Source organism: Podarcis melisellensis, assembly GCF_964234715.1.
Source record: "Podarcis melisellensis genome assembly, chromosome: 16".
In the NCBI taxonomy this organism is placed as follows: domain Eukaryota; kingdom Metazoa; phylum Chordata; class Lepidosauria; order Squamata; family Lacertidae; genus Podarcis; species Podarcis melisellensis.
Window position 1 is genome coordinate 12,478,252 of NC_138533.1, and position 18,919 is coordinate 12,497,170.

General features: G+C 45.4%; 2 protein-coding genes across 4 annotated transcripts in view; one reads left to right on the forward strand and one right to left on the reverse strand.

The window, feature by feature from the left end:
* MACROD1 (mono-ADP ribosylhydrolase 1) overlaps positions 1 to 18,919 on the forward strand; it is a 320,217-nt gene that overhangs the window by 83,155 nt on the left and 218,143 nt on the right. The window lies entirely within an intron of this gene.
* The window catches only part of FLRT1 (fibronectin leucine rich transmembrane protein 1), a 163,456-nt gene that overhangs the window by 37,063 nt on the left and 107,474 nt on the right, over positions 1 to 18,919 (reverse strand). The window contains exon 2 of one of the 2 annotated variants that reach the window (XM_081891502.1): positions 6,236 to 7,067. The exons of the other annotated variant lie outside the window; for it this stretch is intronic. The gene's annotated coding sequence lies outside the window, so the exon portion shown is untranslated. The remainder of the gene's footprint in view (positions 1 to 6,235; positions 7,068 to 18,919) is intronic. 2 annotated transcript variants of the gene reach the window in all.

An 18,919-nucleotide genomic window follows, 5' to 3' on the forward strand; every position in this document is an offset into this window, starting at 1 on the left:
GCACACTTTCCTTGGAGTAAGTCCCACTGAGCACGCAGAAGGGCCATCATTTAGTGATAGAGCATCTGCTTTGCATGCAGAAGGTCCCAATAGGGCTGGAAAAAAAGCCCCTGTCAGAGGCACTGCCAATCAGTGCAGACAATACTGAGCTAAATGGATCAAGAATCTGACTAGGCTGCATCCTACATTCCTTGATATCACTGCTAAAGTAGCCTTCAGCTGTTTGCTTAGACAGTAGCAGTCTTTATTAACTGCCCTTTCTTCTTTCATGTGTGGTATTTTCTTACTATATCCCTTCCAGTATGTAGTTTGGTGCTTTTGTTTCTTGTCAGTTTTAACACCTTTAGGTGACATTTTTCTCTCACACTCTGATAGTGATACAACTGAAAAAAAAGCAAAAACCTGTTTTTGCTAAGCTTTGTGCAAGCTTTCCCCTAACCCTTTTACAACACGAACTGCAACCCTTCCTTGTACACAGTATTTTAGGGTTGGCACTTAGGAGCACTGGAGAGGGGAGAGATCTGGGGTAAGGAGGAAGAGGGGAGGTGGAACATGTGAGGTTGATGTAGCTCAGGCTTCTGAAACACTGGACCAGGGGAATACAATGCAGTACCCTCCACATGGGGTGGGCTGCAGCTTCCATCATCCCTGACAACTGGAAGTCCACAACACCTGGAGGGCACCACTTTGGCTATCCTTGAACTGCTTTGAAAAATCCACATTAAAAATGCCTTTATTAGGCATTTTTATCAGCCAAAATGTTGCGAAATAGTGTGCAATCTGTTGAGGTCTCCAGAATTATTTGTCTGGCTTGATGTCAAACTAAACTCGAAAGCTTGCACGTTATTTTATAACATTTTGATTGGCTTAACAAATGGACCAACACATCCATACTTTTATATGAGCCAGCATGTTCACGTATTCCTTATGGCTCCCTTTGCTTTTTGTGGACTAATTTGGAAATTAGAAGATGCAGGCTGGATCTAGGAAGTCTAGATTCTTCCAATGGAAACCCCAGACCCAGAGGTTAAGTTGCATATTCATAGGGCCTTTCCTGTGAAATTGATAGCAGCATCATGACCTGCCTTGGGATATTAGGTTGGGGTGAAACAACGGCCAACAATTAATAAAGACCATGCAGTCTCTCCCCCAAGAAAGCAGGTTGGAGGGCTGTTTGGAACAAAGGTCAGGAACAGGCTTCCAGACAAGACACAGCAATTTCTATCTTTTAACTGGCTGAATCCCCCACTCTGTGTCAGAAAGAAAACAGATCATCATCTCTATTGGGGGCGGGCCGCAGTTCAGTGGTAGAGCATCTGCTTTGCATGCAGAAAGTCTTGGTTTAATCCCCTGCATCTCCAGGTAGGACTGGGGAAAGACTCCTGGTCTAAAAATTTGGAGGGCCACTGCCAGTCAGTGTAGACATTACTGAGCTAGATGGCGCAATGGGCTGATTCAGTATAAGGCAGCTTCTTATGTAGGGAAAGGCAAAGCTGACAGACTGAAGCCCCAAGGATGGTGTTGGACTCTGACAAACAACCATGTTAGCAGCTCACACAGAGAGCAGTTCCCCCACAAAAGGCAAATACAGGAGAGCAGTGATATACAAGGGGCAGTTTACTGGAAAATAGGGGTTATTCTTGACTGCGATGAGTTTTATTTTCACAGCATACCCAAATGTTGGCTTACAGAGACACTGCAAATGTGTGGGCTTCCAGAGAGAAGCTCATGCCTGCTCTGCCCCTCCCTGGTCCTTTTTGCCGTCGCACCATGCTAAGGTTTGTTGCCGGCTACAGCTTTTGGTTAGTGAGCAGAGAGCTCAACCAGAAGTCTTGGTTCAGATGAGGTGCTAAGCCAAACCTTGGTTTGTTGTGGCACCTGGTGCTGCAGCAAAAAGAACAAGGGAGGAACAAAGTGGCTATTATCCTGGAGTGAACATTTATACAATCTTGCTAAGCCTTTTTCTGACTGACCAGCAAAATCCTTCTCTCCTTATTCCCGCCGGACTAAATTTAACAGGTGGGGAGGGGCCGCCCAGCTGCCAATATCCTGATGTCACTATGACATCAGGTAACACAGTGCTTTGAAGCCTTGGTTGTTGGGACTTCAGAGCGCAGCTCAGGGCTGTTTGAAAACCTTTTTGGAAACAGCCCAAGGCTGCTGTTTAAACCTCTGAAACCTGGAGTTCCAAAGAGCAGCAAGGGGCTGTTTACAAAAGAGATTTCAAACAGCCCCACACTGCTGTTTGAATCTTTGGTTTTTCTAGTTTCAAGGAGCAGTGTGGGAGGGAGAAATGGCTTCCACTGAAACCGCTGCTAAATTGGAAATAAATTTTCTAGTCCATTTTAACATCCCCTCCAAAACAGTACTTCTGTCTTGTCAAGATTCAACCTGAATCCATATAATCCTTATAAGCAGTAGTAAGGCCCTCACACACAGCAATGCTAACTGACCACAGTTGGACTGCCATCTGTAGAGGGTCTCCCTTCCTTGTAAGACCTGTAGCGTCCAAAGTCTATTGCCTAACTGTACTACGTGCCCAGAACCAGCTGGTAAACTTAGGGGTGTACAGATTGTTTTGTGCAGATTCTCTCAGTTGTGCATCCACCAACCCACCATTTCATACTGCTGGGTTGAGAGAATGGCCGCTTGCCACCTCTGAGGAGTTCATGAGCTGATGGGAAGCTTGAATTGGAGACATTTTGTGGCATGCCAGTGGCATTCTTGGCCTCTGGGCTATGCCAGCTCCCTTCAGGACCCTTTTTGGGGTTTTCTGCTGCTGGCAGGTATATGTGTGTGTGAGAGAGAGAGAGAGAGAGGGAGAGAGGGAAAAAGCAAGCAAGCAAGCAAGCAAGCAAGAAAGACAAGGGAAGTTAGTTAATAAACTGGTAATCAATGGTGGGAGGGGGCAGGGGGCGGATCAGACGCACTAGCAGCCGATTCATTACAACGCCCGAAAATGAGGCTGAGAGATTAATAAGCCTTTGATTTATTGGTGCTTTGAGCCCTTGAGCATTACTCACGGTGTGGCATTGACAGGCCCTCTGTTCCCACTGTGGCCTCTGAGAGCGGGGGTGGGAGGGGGCTGATGCCAGGACCTATCCGGATGAAGCCCTAAATGCCTGACTTGTCAAGGCATTAATGGCTTTGTTGTAAGCCCCACGGCCACGAAAGATTCCCTCTGGATGGGGTAATTGTTATTGATTATGAAAGCAGATAAATCCAGCAGGAGGGCAGAGCCTGTCGCTGGCGGAAAATCCGCCGATGAGGTTGCAAAGAGCTGCCTTGGCTGGTCTCTTGGTTGTAGGCTCCATGGGAAGGGCTATAGCTTAGAGCATCTGCTTTGAATGTAGAAGATCTGAGGTTCAGTCTCTGGCATCTCCAGGTCTGGCTGGGAGAGACTGCTTGTTGGATACCCTGGAGAGTGGCTGCCAGTAGGTGTGGACAATACTAAGCTAGTTGGGCCAATGGACTGGCTCAGTATAAGCAGCTTCGTATGTTCCCGGTTTCTTACCTGACGGTGTAGGCGGCTTGGAGTGGTTGTGTGTCAAAGCTGGTATGCAATTGTTCTTATTTTGCCCCCATTTTTCTCTTTTAGTGGATGCCTTATTGAAATTTTGTTAGTGATTTGCTAAGTGTTGTTTTCAGGATTCAGCTGCAATCCTGGAGTTGCTTGTATTTTGTGTCTCTAAGACACATGCATGTAAATGCACACACATGATCACTAAGGCACCATGTAGTACACAGCCTGCCAATCTCTCTCTCTCTCTCTCTCTCTCTCTCTCTCTCTCTCTCTCTCTCTCTGTGTGTGTGTGTGTGTGTGTGAGAGAGAGAGAGAGAGAGAGAGAGAGAGAGAGAGAGAGAGAGAGAAGCTTTTGCTCTGAAGTCTGTTTTGATCTGTTGATAACAGATTGTAGGACAGTTTTGTTCTCCAAGAAGTATATCTTTTTTAAAAAAACAAACAAACATCCTGCTAGTACAAAATCAGTGTTGGGTTGGGAGTAAATTAATAGGGCAAGTAGAGCAGAGCTTCATGTAATATTAGGTAGTGGCTTGGGGCTCCACCAGACAACCTGTTTATTGAGCATTCATTTTGATTTGCTTGCAGAAAGTTTTTTTTGCAGAGGTTAGCTTATGTCTGGTCTTTACTGAACATTCCTTTTGCTTTGTTTGCAGGGTGGTTATGTGACAAGGAACATTCCTTTTGATCTGTTTGTGGGGTGTTCCCGTTAGTTATTTGTTCACCCCACACTTTGCAATGCCATTTCTGCAAAAAGTTATTTGTTTTTGAAAGTGGATTTGTCGCCCTAGGGCAACAGAGCATTCTGGGCATTGTCATTTACACCTCAGAGAATTACAATTTCCAGCAACCCTGAGTGGTTTGACAATAAATCCCTATTTCCAGGGAACTCTGGGAATTTTAGGTCTGCGAGGGGGACTGTAACTTGAAGAATTTGTACTTGGGTTTGCTTTTTCCTTCTCCCTCCCCTATTTCCTTTTCCTCATGTGTCATGTCTTTTTTTATTGTGACCCTGAGGCCAGGGAGTGACCCATCTTAGAAATGTAAGCCACATAAATGCTGTAAGTAAATAAATTAATAAATCTAGTTGGCTGTTTTGAGAAACAGGATACTGAACTGGCCTGATCCAGCAGACGTTTTATTCCATTATTATGTTCTTAAGGGATGGGCAGGTGAGCCAAGGAAGTGTGATGGGTGGCTGCCTTTCACACAGTGGCTGCAGTTGCACATCACAGTGCACTCATAGTTTACTGTGAAGACACAGGTGGCCTGCTTTGCTTTCCCCTTACTGTGTAAAGGAACAATAATCCACAATCGATGTTTTAGTGTTATGTCTGGACCAGGGATTGTGGTTTGTTTTGCTCCAAAACTCCATAAAGTAAGGCCAAGGTTTGTTCTTAGCTTCTTGAACCATGGCCTCTGGTTCAGAATGCAACACTAAATCAAGGATCAAGGTCTGGAACTTTTCTGAGGAAAGCAGTAAAGTGTGAGCCATCTCCACCGTCACAGTAAACCATGGTGGCAAGGCTACACATCTTGCCTTTGCTCTGGCACATTATTTCATGGAATCATAGAATCACAATTGTAGAGTTGCAAGGGACCTTGAGGGTTGTCAAGTCCAACCCCTGCAATACAGAAGTCTCTTGCCCAACGTAGGGCTTAAACCATAACCCTGAGATTAAGAGTCTCATGCTCTACTAACTAAGCTACTTTATATGCTTAGTTCCCAACTGCAACCAGCTTGGCGGTAACCTTCATACATGCAGTTCTGTAGTGTACTTGCAGCATGAAATGGGCCAGTCTCATTAAAGCCTTCCTTCTGGAGTCCACGGGTAGTACACAGTGGTGCTGTGCTACAGAACCTAGAAGCGCTTCTGTAATTATCATTTGCTGTAATTTAGGGATAGAGATGGGCAAATCTATCAGTTTCAGTTTTTCTCAATTTCTCATTTTTCCAGTCTTCAGTTTTCCACATCAGTATGCAATTTTTTAAAAAGTCCTTTATAATTTATTGGCATTTTATTGCAAATGTATCATAACTTTGAAAAAAAATGCATGCAGTTTTACCTATGTACATAGATCTTTTCAAAGCGATTCCCCCCAATAGAATGTGTTTGTATATGGTGTTTTCACTAATATAAGCATTACTATGCACATTCTACCCTGGTCTGTGCATTTTAAACACATTCCTTGACTGGAGAACTGCATTGCAAATTTCAAAGTGCGAATTGCAGAGAATGGCAGCATCTCAATTTGTGTATTGACTTGGATGTGCACATTAGATAGATTTGCCTCTAAACGCTAACAAAATCAAATTTCTTTCCCATCCCTACAACGGATTGGGGAAGCTGTAAGTGGACTACAGTTCCCATCATCCTTGATTGCTGGCTAAGGCTGATGGGAGTTGGAGTCCAGTAACATCTGGAGGACCACAGGCTCCTAATCCCTGCCATAACTCCTCTTTCTCTCCAAGAGCTGCAATCGGAACTTAGCGATCTCTCGCCTGCTGCCTTTGCTTCCTATTCAGCCTACTTTAGCTCTTGTTTTTTTCTCAGCTCTTTCCAGAATGGCTATCCTTCCATTTCCCATTCAGTGCTGTCTGCCTTTATTTAAAGGATGGATTAGATTCACAGAGCTTTGCAACAGCTGATGGAAGACCAGCACACTGGTTTAGGGCACAGCTGTGAGTTCAGTGTTTCAATGAATAATCTTTACCTGTCTCTTAGATTCAGAGAAGTGGCCGGCGGAGGTTAGGGTTCTCGGATCTTGCCTTTTAACGTTGATTTCCTCCTCCTCTTTTTCCCATCGACCTTCCTGAAGGCTTCAAGACCACTTGCTAGTTGAAAGGAGCTGTTTTACATGCTGTGGGTTGCCTGCCAGTCTCCTCTCCTTTGCTCCTCTCAGTGTACAGATAAATTCCAAGGACGCCTTCGGGCCCACCATAGGCCACGCCAAAGTGGCTCGGGAAAATGCCCTTTTGCGGGAAAGGGAACGCTTTCCTGCTCCCCAACAGTTCTTCCACCTGCTTTTCTCTTCCTTTGCTTATTCGCCTTCAGATCCGGTGGTCTGAGCTGGTGCCAATTTGAGATCCCATCATAATGGTGAATCGGTGTCTTCCCTTGAATTTGAACATTTGGGATAGCGTGGTTCGAAAAAGAGTTCTGGTTTAGCCTTTCCCAGACCCACCGCTTAAGCTTTCTTCCCTCCTTTTCCCTGCTTTCTCCAAAACTTACATCCAGCAATTCTCAAGCAGATCTCAGAGGGATGCTTCTTTAGAGCTGGGCAAAGACGGGGGAGCAAGCAGTGGCCACCAGCCTGGTTGACCCGCAGAGCTGACTTGTCACAGGCAGGTGGAGGGGGCTGATTTGTTATGCTGAGAATAAAGGTTATTTTCACCCCCACAAAAAAGGACAGGTGGGACTCCAAATCATCAAAGTATTCCTTCTATGATCTGGCAGTGGAGTGCATCCTCCCAGCGACGGCAAAATGCTGATGGAATCAGGTTGGCGAGGCAAAGGCCGCAGGACCAGACAGCAGCTTCTAAAACCTGCAAAAAAGTCATTTGAGATGGCCATTAAAGTCTGCAAAAGCAGGAGAAGGCTGCAAAAGCAGGGGAGCTGCTACCCATTGCCCAACAGAACCTTGCATGCTGTGGTGTCTGCATGCAGCCCTGCCGAGCCAGACGGATCAAAGGCAGGCACTGACTGGCAAATGCTCAGACCGCTGAGCTGCAAAGGGCACGGCAAGGGCTGCTTTACTCCACACGCACATACACCAACTCTAGGCTTTAGCAGGGCATTTGTTTTTCAACACTCTGCCTTTAGGGTCCAGGGTCCACATCATTCTTATTTTTAATATTATTTTTAGGTCCAGGTTACCCATGCGGCAGAATGAGGAGGTGGTAGCCTGCTGAGTTCAGGTAGCACTGGCTGAACCACTTTGGATAGCAGGGAGTTGGGGAGTGTCACAGTATTGAACAGTTCTCTGTGTTTAAAAACTCTGTAAGTGGAAAGGCAACACAGCGGGCAGAAGTTCTGGGCAAGAGCCTTTCCATGCGATGTGCTTATTTTTTATTTACAGAGAGTTGTGTGTGTCTCAACACTGTAGATCATTCAAAAGTGATATGTCTAGAGGTGGTACAGTATCTACCCATCTCCTTCTGCTAAATGTGTAGTCCCACCCTCTGTTTTAACTAACTTTTTTTTAAAAAAAAGGTTGTAAAATTGTTGTGCATATACCAACAATCACCATTTTAATTTTTCCTTCCCTCCCCCAAACTCTTACTTTATATAGATTTAAAATATATAAATTAAAAAATGGTTCTATACTACCTCAATAACCTGGGTGGATTGTTTAGAATAAAGGCAAAAACCATAAGACAGAAATGTACATAAAATCTAAAATAGCACAATACTTAAAATAATTATAATTTTATATACATAGATGGAAACCTTTTATTTGATCTCAGGAACTATTCTGTAAAATTTGGTTACCATATCTTAAGAGGTGTCCAAATGCATAGCAAAGAAACAACTTTCTTGAATATATAGTAACTGGTCCCAATAATTCATATCAGTGATCAATGGTGCTCATGCCCAGAGCATAGAAGTGAGTAGGATAGACCTGACCTTTGTTTGCCACAGAACCACTGCACAGTGCGAAGTATTCTGGGATCTGTTCTAGGGCACAGAGATCACATCAGGCACCAGCCAGGCCTGTTGGCATCACTCATTGCTTTGTGTGAACTGAATGTGGCAGAATTCCACCAATGCCTCTTTTCACCTGTGTACTCCAAGGGAAAACTGGGAAGTGCAAGCAAACCGTCTGCCAGGGAATCTTGGTGCCTTTATATTTCTCACTTCCCTTACTTCTCAGTGATGAATCCCCAAGACAACCTGTTTCCTGAGAATGCATCCTGATTTTCTTGCATGAAGCTTACTTGGAGGTTAGACCATGTCTGGTGTTTATTGAGCAGTCGCTCTGATTTGTTTGTGGGTAGGTTACACAACAGGGAACATTAATCTTGAGTTGCTTGCGTGATATTTTATCGGTTGTTCATCCCACACTTTTTAATGCATTTCCCAATCACTTTCCAAAATGCAAAGTCATGTTGTTTTTAGGTGGATTTGTGGCTCCAGAGTGCTTTAATCCACTTTAAATTGCACAAGCCTAATTTTTTTTTGTATGCACCTGAATCTGAAGGCAACCTGATAAACCTGAGCAGAGGTGATTTTAGGTTAGCACGGCTGGGTCAGCTGCACTGGGTGCCAGCACCGCAGGAGGCACCGCAGCTATGATGTGGAATCCCTGCAAGAGGTGGGGGGGGGACAGCAAATTTTAGCATTGCACAGGGTGCTGCTGAAATTTAAGAGCCCAAAGTCTGCCACTGTTCTGAGGAACACTAAAGCCAAGTCTGAAAACAGCTGCTGTAGAGGATTTGAGGCCCCATGCTTTATTTCACGTGGTTGGTGCTATTTAGATTCCAGAGTACATATTCCCCCTATAGGGCATTTTCACATGCGAAACCTAAATTGGTTTCTGCAATTAAATGAATATAAAGAAACCTTGAATGTTGTTTTAATGGAAAGGCAGGGTGCAACTTCTCCAAATATGGAATGCAAGCACAACACTGACTAGAATGTCCTTTATGTGAATGTACATTTCATATACTCATATAATACTCAGATGCAATATTAAATGGACAGTGTCAATTCCCAGACCATCAATCCCTCTTTCCAGGGAACACTGGGAATTGTAGCATCATTATCAAATCGCAGTTCCCAATATTCAAGGGAAGCCATGGCATTTTAAAGTGGTATGATAGTGATTTAAATGTAAAGTGCACATGGAGCATGTGATTTGACACATTATGTGGAAGGTGGAGCTGCTGCTGAAAATGACATCTCCGTGTAGAGTTCCCGCTCCACACCATTGTCTGCCACTGGCAGAAGTGGGAAAACATAGCAGCAGGACATGGCGGTCTAGGCCAAATGAGATGTTATGGAGTGGGGCAAGGGAAATGGGTACAGGGCTGAAATGGGTACAGTGACTGCCTGTTGCTCTGCATCACAGGTAGTCTGCCCCTTCCTCTTGAGCTGCCATACAAAATAGAGAGAGAGAGAAACTCAGCTCCCACAATTTCTCTTAATTTCTGCTCTGATGGATGGCGCTTCACGTAAGCCTAAGATGATGCCGTCACCAAGATACCTTTCTTTCACGCCATGGCACAAATCCACCTTCAGATTAATTTGCGAGAGGGGCGGGGAGAGGAAAGAGAGAGTGGGGCTGGAAGACAAAGGAGGGTGGGGTTCCGATCAGGACTGCACAGTGGTGGCCTGCAAAAATCCCCTCTTTTTCCGGGAATTAATTGGAAGCCCCGACTTCCGGCTCTTACATTTCCATAACACAAATGCTCCTTGCTGCTGCGGACAAAGATGCTGGGCGACGGAGGCTGGCCCTCTGCACCTCCCGTTGCACAAGCACTCGGGAGACTTCAAGCCAATTTGTAAGAACCCCATGCTACTGAGAAGCGGTTTCTAAAAACCCTGCAGACATTAGATTGCCTTTCATTGTGAGGATTGGGAAGCTGGTTAGCCCAGCTGCAGGCCCTTTTGCTTTCTGCCTCCCTCCTTTTTTTGCTTCCCTCTTTTCCTTCCCGTCTCCTTTTGGAGAGGGAAGGGTTGTAGCTCAGTGGCAGAGCATCTGCTTTGCACACAGAAGGTCCCAGGTTCAGTCCCTGACATCTCCAGAGCCCCCTGCCTGAAACCCTGGAGAATGGCTGCCAATCAGTGTAGAGAACCCTGCGCTAGATGGACCTGACTTGTTGGTCTGACTTGGTATGAAGCAGCTTCCTGCACTGACATGGGTGACTGGGACCAGCATAGCTGGTGCTGCTGAGGAGCACAGAAGGGGCAGGGTTGCCAGCCTTTTAAATTTCAGATATATTGGCCCCTTGCTAGTGGGGTTGGTGGGTGGAGAGGTAGAACTGAACCTGGAGCCTGGAAGGAGAGCAGAAGAATAAAATTTAAATGGCAGGCTGTCTGAAATTTCACAGCTTGTTTTGGGAAGAGCTGTGGCTCAGTGGTGGAGCATCTGTTCTGCATGTAGAAGGTCCCAGGTTCAACCTGCGGCATCTCCTGGTAGGGCTGTGAATGCCTGCTGTCTGAAACCCCAGAGTGCAGATAATACTGAGCTATTGATGGCCCAGTTATCTGATTTAGTATGACAGCTTTCTACATTCCTATGTAAAGACCTCAGTCTGCATTACCTTCCAGCAGCATAAGGGGAACTGGTAAGAAATAAGAACTTTGGAGGGAAGAAAAAGGTAAATTTCCCATTAGATGGATGGCCCAGGGAGATTTTGGAGGGCCAGCTAGGAAGGCCTAGAGGGCTGCATTTGTCCCCCAGGTCTGAGGTTCCTCACCCCTGCTCTACACACTCCCCAGGGAGTAAGTTAAGGGAACTTCTCAGTTGGCATGCACAGGATTGCACTATAAACCTACTCTTTATTGTTTTCCTTGCAAACCTTTGGCAGAAGATCAAAGCCAAGCTGGATGAAGCTCCCAAACAATGGGAGTCTTCTTTTCTTATCTCCCTCTTTGCTCACTAGGCTAGCCTTGAACACAACTGTTTAAAGGCTGCTCCCCCCCCCCCCCAGTCTGTGTCTGAGGACCCTGGAGACTATGGGGGCTGGAAAGTATGATGTCATGTTGTGACATCATTCTGAAGTTGCACATAATGGAAACACTAGACTCTGCTTGCATCATCCCTCAAAAACACCCTCAGGCTGCATCCTTTGTCTTTCTCCCACAGTGGCACATCCATGAACTCCTGTCTTGTTTTGCTGCTGCAGTGTGCAGCTGGGGCCCAAGGCGCTTGGCACAGTAGTGCATATATATTGGTCAGCTGTGCGTGAACTCCAGCAGTAAACCTGCTAGCGCAGGTCAAGCCCCAAGACTGGCTCTGGCAGGTGGCAAGGAGGGTGGATGCTGAGGCCCTGAGTCTGCTTGACAAAATTTTCAAGCCAGTATGTCTCATAGCGGGCAGAGCAAATCTCAAACTAGGGCTCTCACGAGGGAGGCGTGTTACCACCTGCCAATGCCAATGCTGTTTCTATGACAAGGCTGGCAGACTGACTTGGTGCTTGCAGGGGGCCATCTAGGCTGCAGTACCAGGCTGCTGAGCATTCTGTCAGCTGACTTCCAACGTCCAATCCTTGAGCAGCATCCCCTATAAAGCTCCAGCCTCACAGCTTGCTTCTCAGTCTGAACAGCTTTCCTCTGGTGTGGGGTCACTGCTCAAGCCCCTGCTGCTCTTTCCTTATTGCTGCTTGGGACTTGACTGGTAAATGTTTTAGACTAGGCACTTGCTTCTGACCCATTTGGACTGTCAGTCACCTCTCCCCAGGATCCCAGAACCTGCCTGCTTTTATAGGGCCTAGTAACCCCTAAATCCAGAGATGAGGAAACTGAAGGTGACATCTGTTTTTAAAAAACGGCATCTAACTTCACTCACTCATACAAATCACCTGGCTGTGCCCTCAGTTTGTCATGAGTGATCCCTGCTCCTGCTTGCTAGTTAAGAAGGCATACTGATGGTCTCTTCTCCATCTCCCCCCACTGAATCCTGGTGCCAATCCTTGATAGGTCTAAGTAGCAGCACTTTCAAAGTGCTTCCTTATTAATTAATCTGCTAATGGTTCATTTCAGAGCTGCAAGGCGATCTGCTTAATGAACAGAGAAGCGGCCATCGCATGGGGCCCAAAGAACAAACAGGGAGCATAATTCCTTCCTTCCTGTGAGATTAGATATGGAAATATATGTTTAAAAATAAAAGTGTGCATGCATATGTTATGTGTGATTTTGCTCCTCCTCTGCCAAGCTCAGAGACAGTTTAATTCCTCGCCTTTGATGTTCTGATTGGAGCTTTCTTCTCATTTAATAGCAAAGAAATGGAGAGGTGCTTTGATTACTCTTTTGAATCTTGCACGCTGCTAAATAGCCTTGCAAAACCCTCCTAATCTATTCTGAGGCAAGGTTTGGGGTTGGCATATATCTATATCTATATCATCTATCTATCTATCTATCTATCTATCTATCTATCTATCTATCTATCTATGGGGCATTCTGTGGGGTTCAACATAACACTGTGGTGGAGGCTCGGGTGTTCTGGAAATGGCAGCATTTGTTATGTTCACTGGGCCTTGGATATTCTGATATCAACATCCTCCTAGAATACTTTAATTCCCACTTTGAACAGGCAGGTTAGAGATTTGGAGTGGGGAGGTGACATCACTTTCTCATGGTGCTTGTGTTTGTGTGTGTGGTTTGCTTACAATTGTAAATTTCCTTGCATTTTATTTCACTCTTTTTTCCAAATTGCTCAAAGCAGTGTACATTATCCCGGCTTTATCTTCACAATAGCTAATTGTCAGAGATTGGGGCCGAGCAGAGATTTGAGCTCAGCACCCCTCTTTGAGCTCAACCCTCTAACCAGAGCACCATGTGGGTTCTCTAAAGCACTTTACACCCATTATTTTAATATTTCTTACATCAACCCTGCAAGGTGAGCCAGTATTATGCACATATTGCAGATTGGCAGGCATGATGGTGGCAGTAGATGAGCTCAGCAGCTCTGAGGTCCACCGAGCATAAATAGCAAACTGGGCACAGAGGGCCTAAACCCTCTGCGGCTTTGCTGAGCTGGTAGCAATTTGAAAGAGCAGAGAGCTGGGAGTTGTGTTGCCTGGCATTGACTGGACAATTAGTTCTCTTTCAGGAATTCACTGGGGAGTTTGGCAGCTGAACCTACAATGGCAGAGCTGTGGAACCTTGATCCTCATTTGGGGTCTGACCCTCAGGCCTATACAGCAGCACCGGCCTATGATTCCTTTCCTTCTAGGTGTTCCATAAGTGCACACTCTCAGACTGGACCTCAGACCTGCTTGGGGGGCTGTGGTAGAAATTGGCAAATCTGGCCATTTCGGTTTCTCTCCATTTCTTATTTTTCCTCTTGTAAGTTTTGTTCTATACATTTCCACATCAGTTTGTGATTTATTTATTTTTTAATCTTAATGGAAATTCAGTAGGATTACAGTGTGAATTTCTCCTAACACACATATTTTTGTATGCAGTTTTGCCTGATATACACTTCTTTGCACAACAAATATTTTGGTATGTTATTTTCACTGATACATGCATTTTTAGATATATATTTCTTTATACAATACTTGGTTGGAGAACAGCATTGCAAAATTTGGACAACTAGGAATTTTGAGGGATGGCTGTTTGGGTTATTGTATTGTTTCTGACAGTATGAATTAGGGAGGTTCTCCTTTGAATGTGAACGGAATCAAATTTCTCCCCAACCCACTCCCTGATCCCCAGTCTATGGCATCCCTGATGGCAGACGCTTGCAGAACCACAGCTGCAGAATCCAGCTTTGCCTCAGAGTTATTCTTTGATGTGTCTGGAGACTGGAAGGTGATGGCAACCTGTGGATGAAATGTCATCATGCTAAAGGCAGGCGAAATCTTGGTAGTATTACTATTATTATTATTATTATGCACCACCCATCTATGTGGTGCTGTACAAAGAATACGAGGGCAGATCCCTGCCCCAAGGGGCTCACCATCTTGGTAGCAGACACAGGGGAGACTACAGAGGAAGGAGGAGGAAGTAGAGACAGAGGTAAACAGGGGAAGAACCTGCAATTATTGCCATTACATGTATTTTGGCTTAGTTGCAGGAGGGCAGCCTCCCCTAGCCTCAGGATGTTGGATTGCAGTTTCCATTAGCCCTAGCCAGTATGGTCAGTGGCCAGGGATGATGGGAGTTATAGTCCAACAACATCTGGAGGGCACCAGGTTGGGGAAGGCTATGCTAGGATGTGCATGATGTCGATAAAGTGAACAGGGAGCAGTTTTTTTCAGCCTTTCTCGTAACAATGGAACTCAGGAAACACCCAACACAACCGAAAGATTCAGGACCGACAAAAATAAGGACTTTACAAACAGCTCATAGTTAAACTGTAGGATTTGCTCCCAAAAGAGGCAGTGATGACCACCAACTTGGACGACTCTAAAAGAGTAGACAGATTCATGGAGGATAAGGCTACTAACCCTGATGGCTATGTTCTGCCTACACAGTTGGATGCAGTATGCTTCTGAATGCCGGTTGCTGGAAACTGCGGGGGCGGGAAGTGTGCTGTTATGCTCAGGTCCTGCTTGTAGGCATCCCGCGCACATGTCGTGAGAACAGGATGCTGGACTAGATGGGTCCCCCTTTTGGGAGTGGGGGCTAGACCTCACTGAACAGCTGGGCTTCAAGGAGGGATTTGAAAAGGCTAAGAGGGCCTCCTGGGAATTCTAAGAGGGCATTCTGGGAATGTGTTCTGGGCATGAGGTCCAGAAAGGGAGGAAGAACGGAAGAGCAGAAGAAATTTTGATGGTTGAGGAGGTGGAGTTTGAGTCAGAAAAGCGAAGGTCATGGGCATGTTTGCACAGCTACAAGCTGTCATCTAGTTTTCCTGCTGCGGTGTGCAACCAGGAATCCTAGGCAAGACCATTGTGGTGCCTTACTGTTGGGCACATGTATCCAGTCTGGTTTTGTTAACCTCCACCTCGCTCTGGATGCTCACAGTTTTTCCTTCTGGGGGTGCTTTGAAACCTTTCATATTTTGGCGAAAGGAAAAAGTGCTTCAGGAGGGGAACGAGGCAGCTCCCTCTGTTCTTTTGGGAAGCACAACTTTTCTCAATGCGGTGCCCGTCAGATGTTTTGGACTAGAACTCCCATAAACGCCAGTCAACATTAGCTGGGGTTGATGGGAGTCGTGGTCCAAAACATCTGAAGGGCACCACGTTGGCGAAAGCTGCTGTAGTCCCCTGCCGCTGCTGGGATCTGGGAATCCACCCTGAGCTGATGCAGAATTCCCTTTCAGGCTCCCGTCCTGCCTCTCAACCTGCTGTCATGTGAAAAAGAGACACACAGAGAGAAAGACAATGTCCACAGCCAAACCTGCCTCTTTTTTCCAGCCTTGTGCACAAATTGGACAGGGTGTGTGTGTGTCTGCCACAAGAATAGTTGTAAGCAGGAGTTCCATTAATTATGAATGGGCAACAAGAGATTCCCTGTTGTTTGTAAATTAGCTGCTGCTTTCCTTCTCCCCCTCCTTTCTTCCTTTTTCTAAATTTATGTTTCTTAGAAATGAGTTTGCTCACAGGGTGGGGAGCGTAGGAATGGAGGAAGTTGCCTGCTGAAAATGCAGAGCTGACTGGAATACCCCTCAGGATCAATTGAAAGTTTTTTTCTTTTATTTTTTAAGAACATAACTTTAGGATGCATGTAAGGGGAATGGAGGTTTGACTGTTCCCTCTCTCCCTCCTCCGGCCAGAATCTCCTTGTCTATGGAAAACTAGGGTTGTATCCAACACTCAGAGCAGACCCATTGCCATTCATTATTCATTTCAAGGGGGCTATTCTGAGTAGGACTAACATTGGCTATATCTCTATTGGAAGGCACTGCTTGAGCATCAGATGATTAGTTTGTCTAATATTGTCTACACTGACTGGCTGTAGCTCTCCAGGGTTTTCCGACAAGTTATTTCCCAGCCTTCTTGGAGATGTCTGGGATTGAACCTGTGATTTTCTGAATGGAGAGCAGTTGCTCTGCCACCGAGAAAGCTGACTAATAAGTTAAGAGACCATTGGCCCATCTAGCTGACCAGCTGTAGCTCTCCAGGATTTTGGGCAGGAATCTTTTCCCACCCCTACCTGGAGATGCGACTGGGAACTGAACCTGGGACCTTCTGCAAAGCTCTATTACGGTCCATCTGTATACATTATGAGAAACATCACAGTTTGCATTGTATCACCTTGGGGAAAGGTTTTGCTTCTGAGAAACATCTGACTGGCCACCATTGGGAACTAGGTACAGAACAAAGCAAGTCCCTGGTCTGATCCAGTGAGAATGTCCTCATGTTTGCCTCTGCCCAGTCTGGCACTTTTTGTTCCTGACCGTCCACAAATTTGCTTTAAGCGCCGCCATCAGTGCTCCTCCTTTAAGCAAAACATATTGAGGTTGTTTAAGTGGGGATGTGCTAATTTGAATCCCTGGCTGCTCAAAGTGGTTGTTTTTCGAGCCCTTCTTAATGGGAGAAGAAAGCCGTTAAAAATAATGGGAGTCATTCCAGGCCTTCTGCGAGTGGCACTGGAGAGAGTACATGGGAGAAGGGAGGGCTGCTGGTGGTGCCAGTGGTGCTGGTGGTGGAATAATTCACTTTCTAGATCTGAGGTCATCCTGCGAAACTGATATACAGTGGCCTGAAGCGAAGCGGAAGGGAGCATAAACAGCAGAGTCCTGTGGCACCTTAAAGACTAACACATTGATTGCGGCATTGAGCTTTGGTGGCTTAGACACTGTTTCATCAGATGGATGAACTGTCAAAGGGGAGTTGGTAGGTTTACATAAAAAAGGTATCTATTGTCTCCAGATCAGAGGTGTATTCTGCTGGGGTTATGGGGCGGGATGTCAAAAACCCATGACTGTTTCTGCAACAGGATCCCAGCAGGGTTCCTGTTCCCAAGAGTACTAGCACCTCCAATATGAAAGGGCTTTTTTTTTTTTAAAGCTACATAAGTCTTCTCACTCTTTGTGATGATTGTAGCCGCTGAGGATTGGCTTCTAGGGTCACTTTGGCTAAAGCATGCAGAGAAAAACACCAAAAAAGGTGTTGTTCCATGCCCTCCAAAGCTAAGAATTTAGGAACACTGAAAACACAAGGTACAGTACTTCAGTTTCAAGAGAATGGAGTGCAAGTTCTGTTAGGTCCAGTGGAACTTAAAGACACAATTTAAGTATGATAAAATGCACTGAGTAGTGAATGATAAAATGCACTGAAATATGTTTATATTGAGATAAAGTATGTGCTTAAATAAATAATAAAATGCTATTTAAATACAAATTGCTATTTAAATACAATTTTTCATGTAGTTTGGTGGGGGTTTTTTTGGACAGAATAATGTAGAAACAGGTTGGAAGGGACTTATGAGGGAACATGTGTGAAATTGGCATGGGCCCCAAAATATATCGATCCAGAAATAGAGGCCTCCATCAGCAGTGTCACACCATTTTAAGTAGTCAAGGTTTCCCCCAAAGAATAACGGAAACTGTAGTTTGTTAATGGTACTGAGATTTCTTAAGAGACCCCCATCTCCTTCGCAGAGCTACAATTCCCAGAGTCCCCTGAATAGAGGGATTGACTGTTAAACCACTCCTGGGGCAGATTAATAAGAGTCCAGCCGCCCTAAACCATTTTCCCTCTCCTCATTCTGTGCCCTTTTAGCTCTGTCATCTTTACAAAAATATTCCAGCATAGGGTTTTTGTTTATTTATTTTTTGGGGAAGGTAGCAAATTTTGGAACTAGAATGGAGCACGTCAATGACATGCATTAATTTTTAAGCACATGATTCCCCCTCCCCACCACATTGGCCATAGCTTCATGGACAAGGTACCAGGCCACAAAGAGTCAGCCCGACTTGTGTTTTGAAATCTGAAAGCTGCCAGGATTTTCAGCCTGGTGATTAAACTCTCTCTCTCACTCCCCCGGAGAGTGAGGAAGGTAATAAATCCACATTGTGCCATTGCAGCGAACAGCTTGGGATAATTGCATTGGTGAAATAAAGCGAGGCGTTGCATATTTGGATGTCCTAACTCCTCTCCCCACCACCACCACCTCCTGATATACCCTCCGGGACTTGGAACTCCATATTGTTGCTTCCAGACAAACAAGAACCTCACTGAGAATTTCTTTCTGCTTTTCTTACACCTATACAGGAAGAGGGTTGGGATTGCGTGTTGTGTATCCCGCTGGCCATTCTCAGTCATTGGCATTCAGAATCATTTGTCTGCATTGCTAGAAAGGATGTGGAAGATCATCTAATCAAGGGCCAACCAGAGGCTGAACATTAAGATTTTTTTTGACTCTGGGAGTTCTATATTAAAATAGCACTCCCCCACCCCAAATCATGTTGTCCTTCTTGTCTGTTGTGTCCCTCTAACCTAGAGCTGAGGCTGATGGGTGTTAAATACTCTGCCTTCCCATTGTGCTTTTCCTTCCTGCCTTTATTGCCTTTGCCTCCTAAGGGCTCCTCCAGACAGTTCTGTTTTATACTGGACCATCCACACACCATTCCGCATTACCAGTTGTTCTGCAGTGCTTCCCCCCAGGTTTTCCCGTTATTGTTGTCTGGAAGGGCGCTCTTGCTTCATAGTGCACCAAAAGTGGGGCAAAAACAAGCAAACTCCCAAACCTGGAACATTCACATTATAAAAAGTTGCAGGATTTTAGCAGGAAGTTACAGGGCATGTGCTGATTGGAAACAAAGCAGTATGCCCACTCA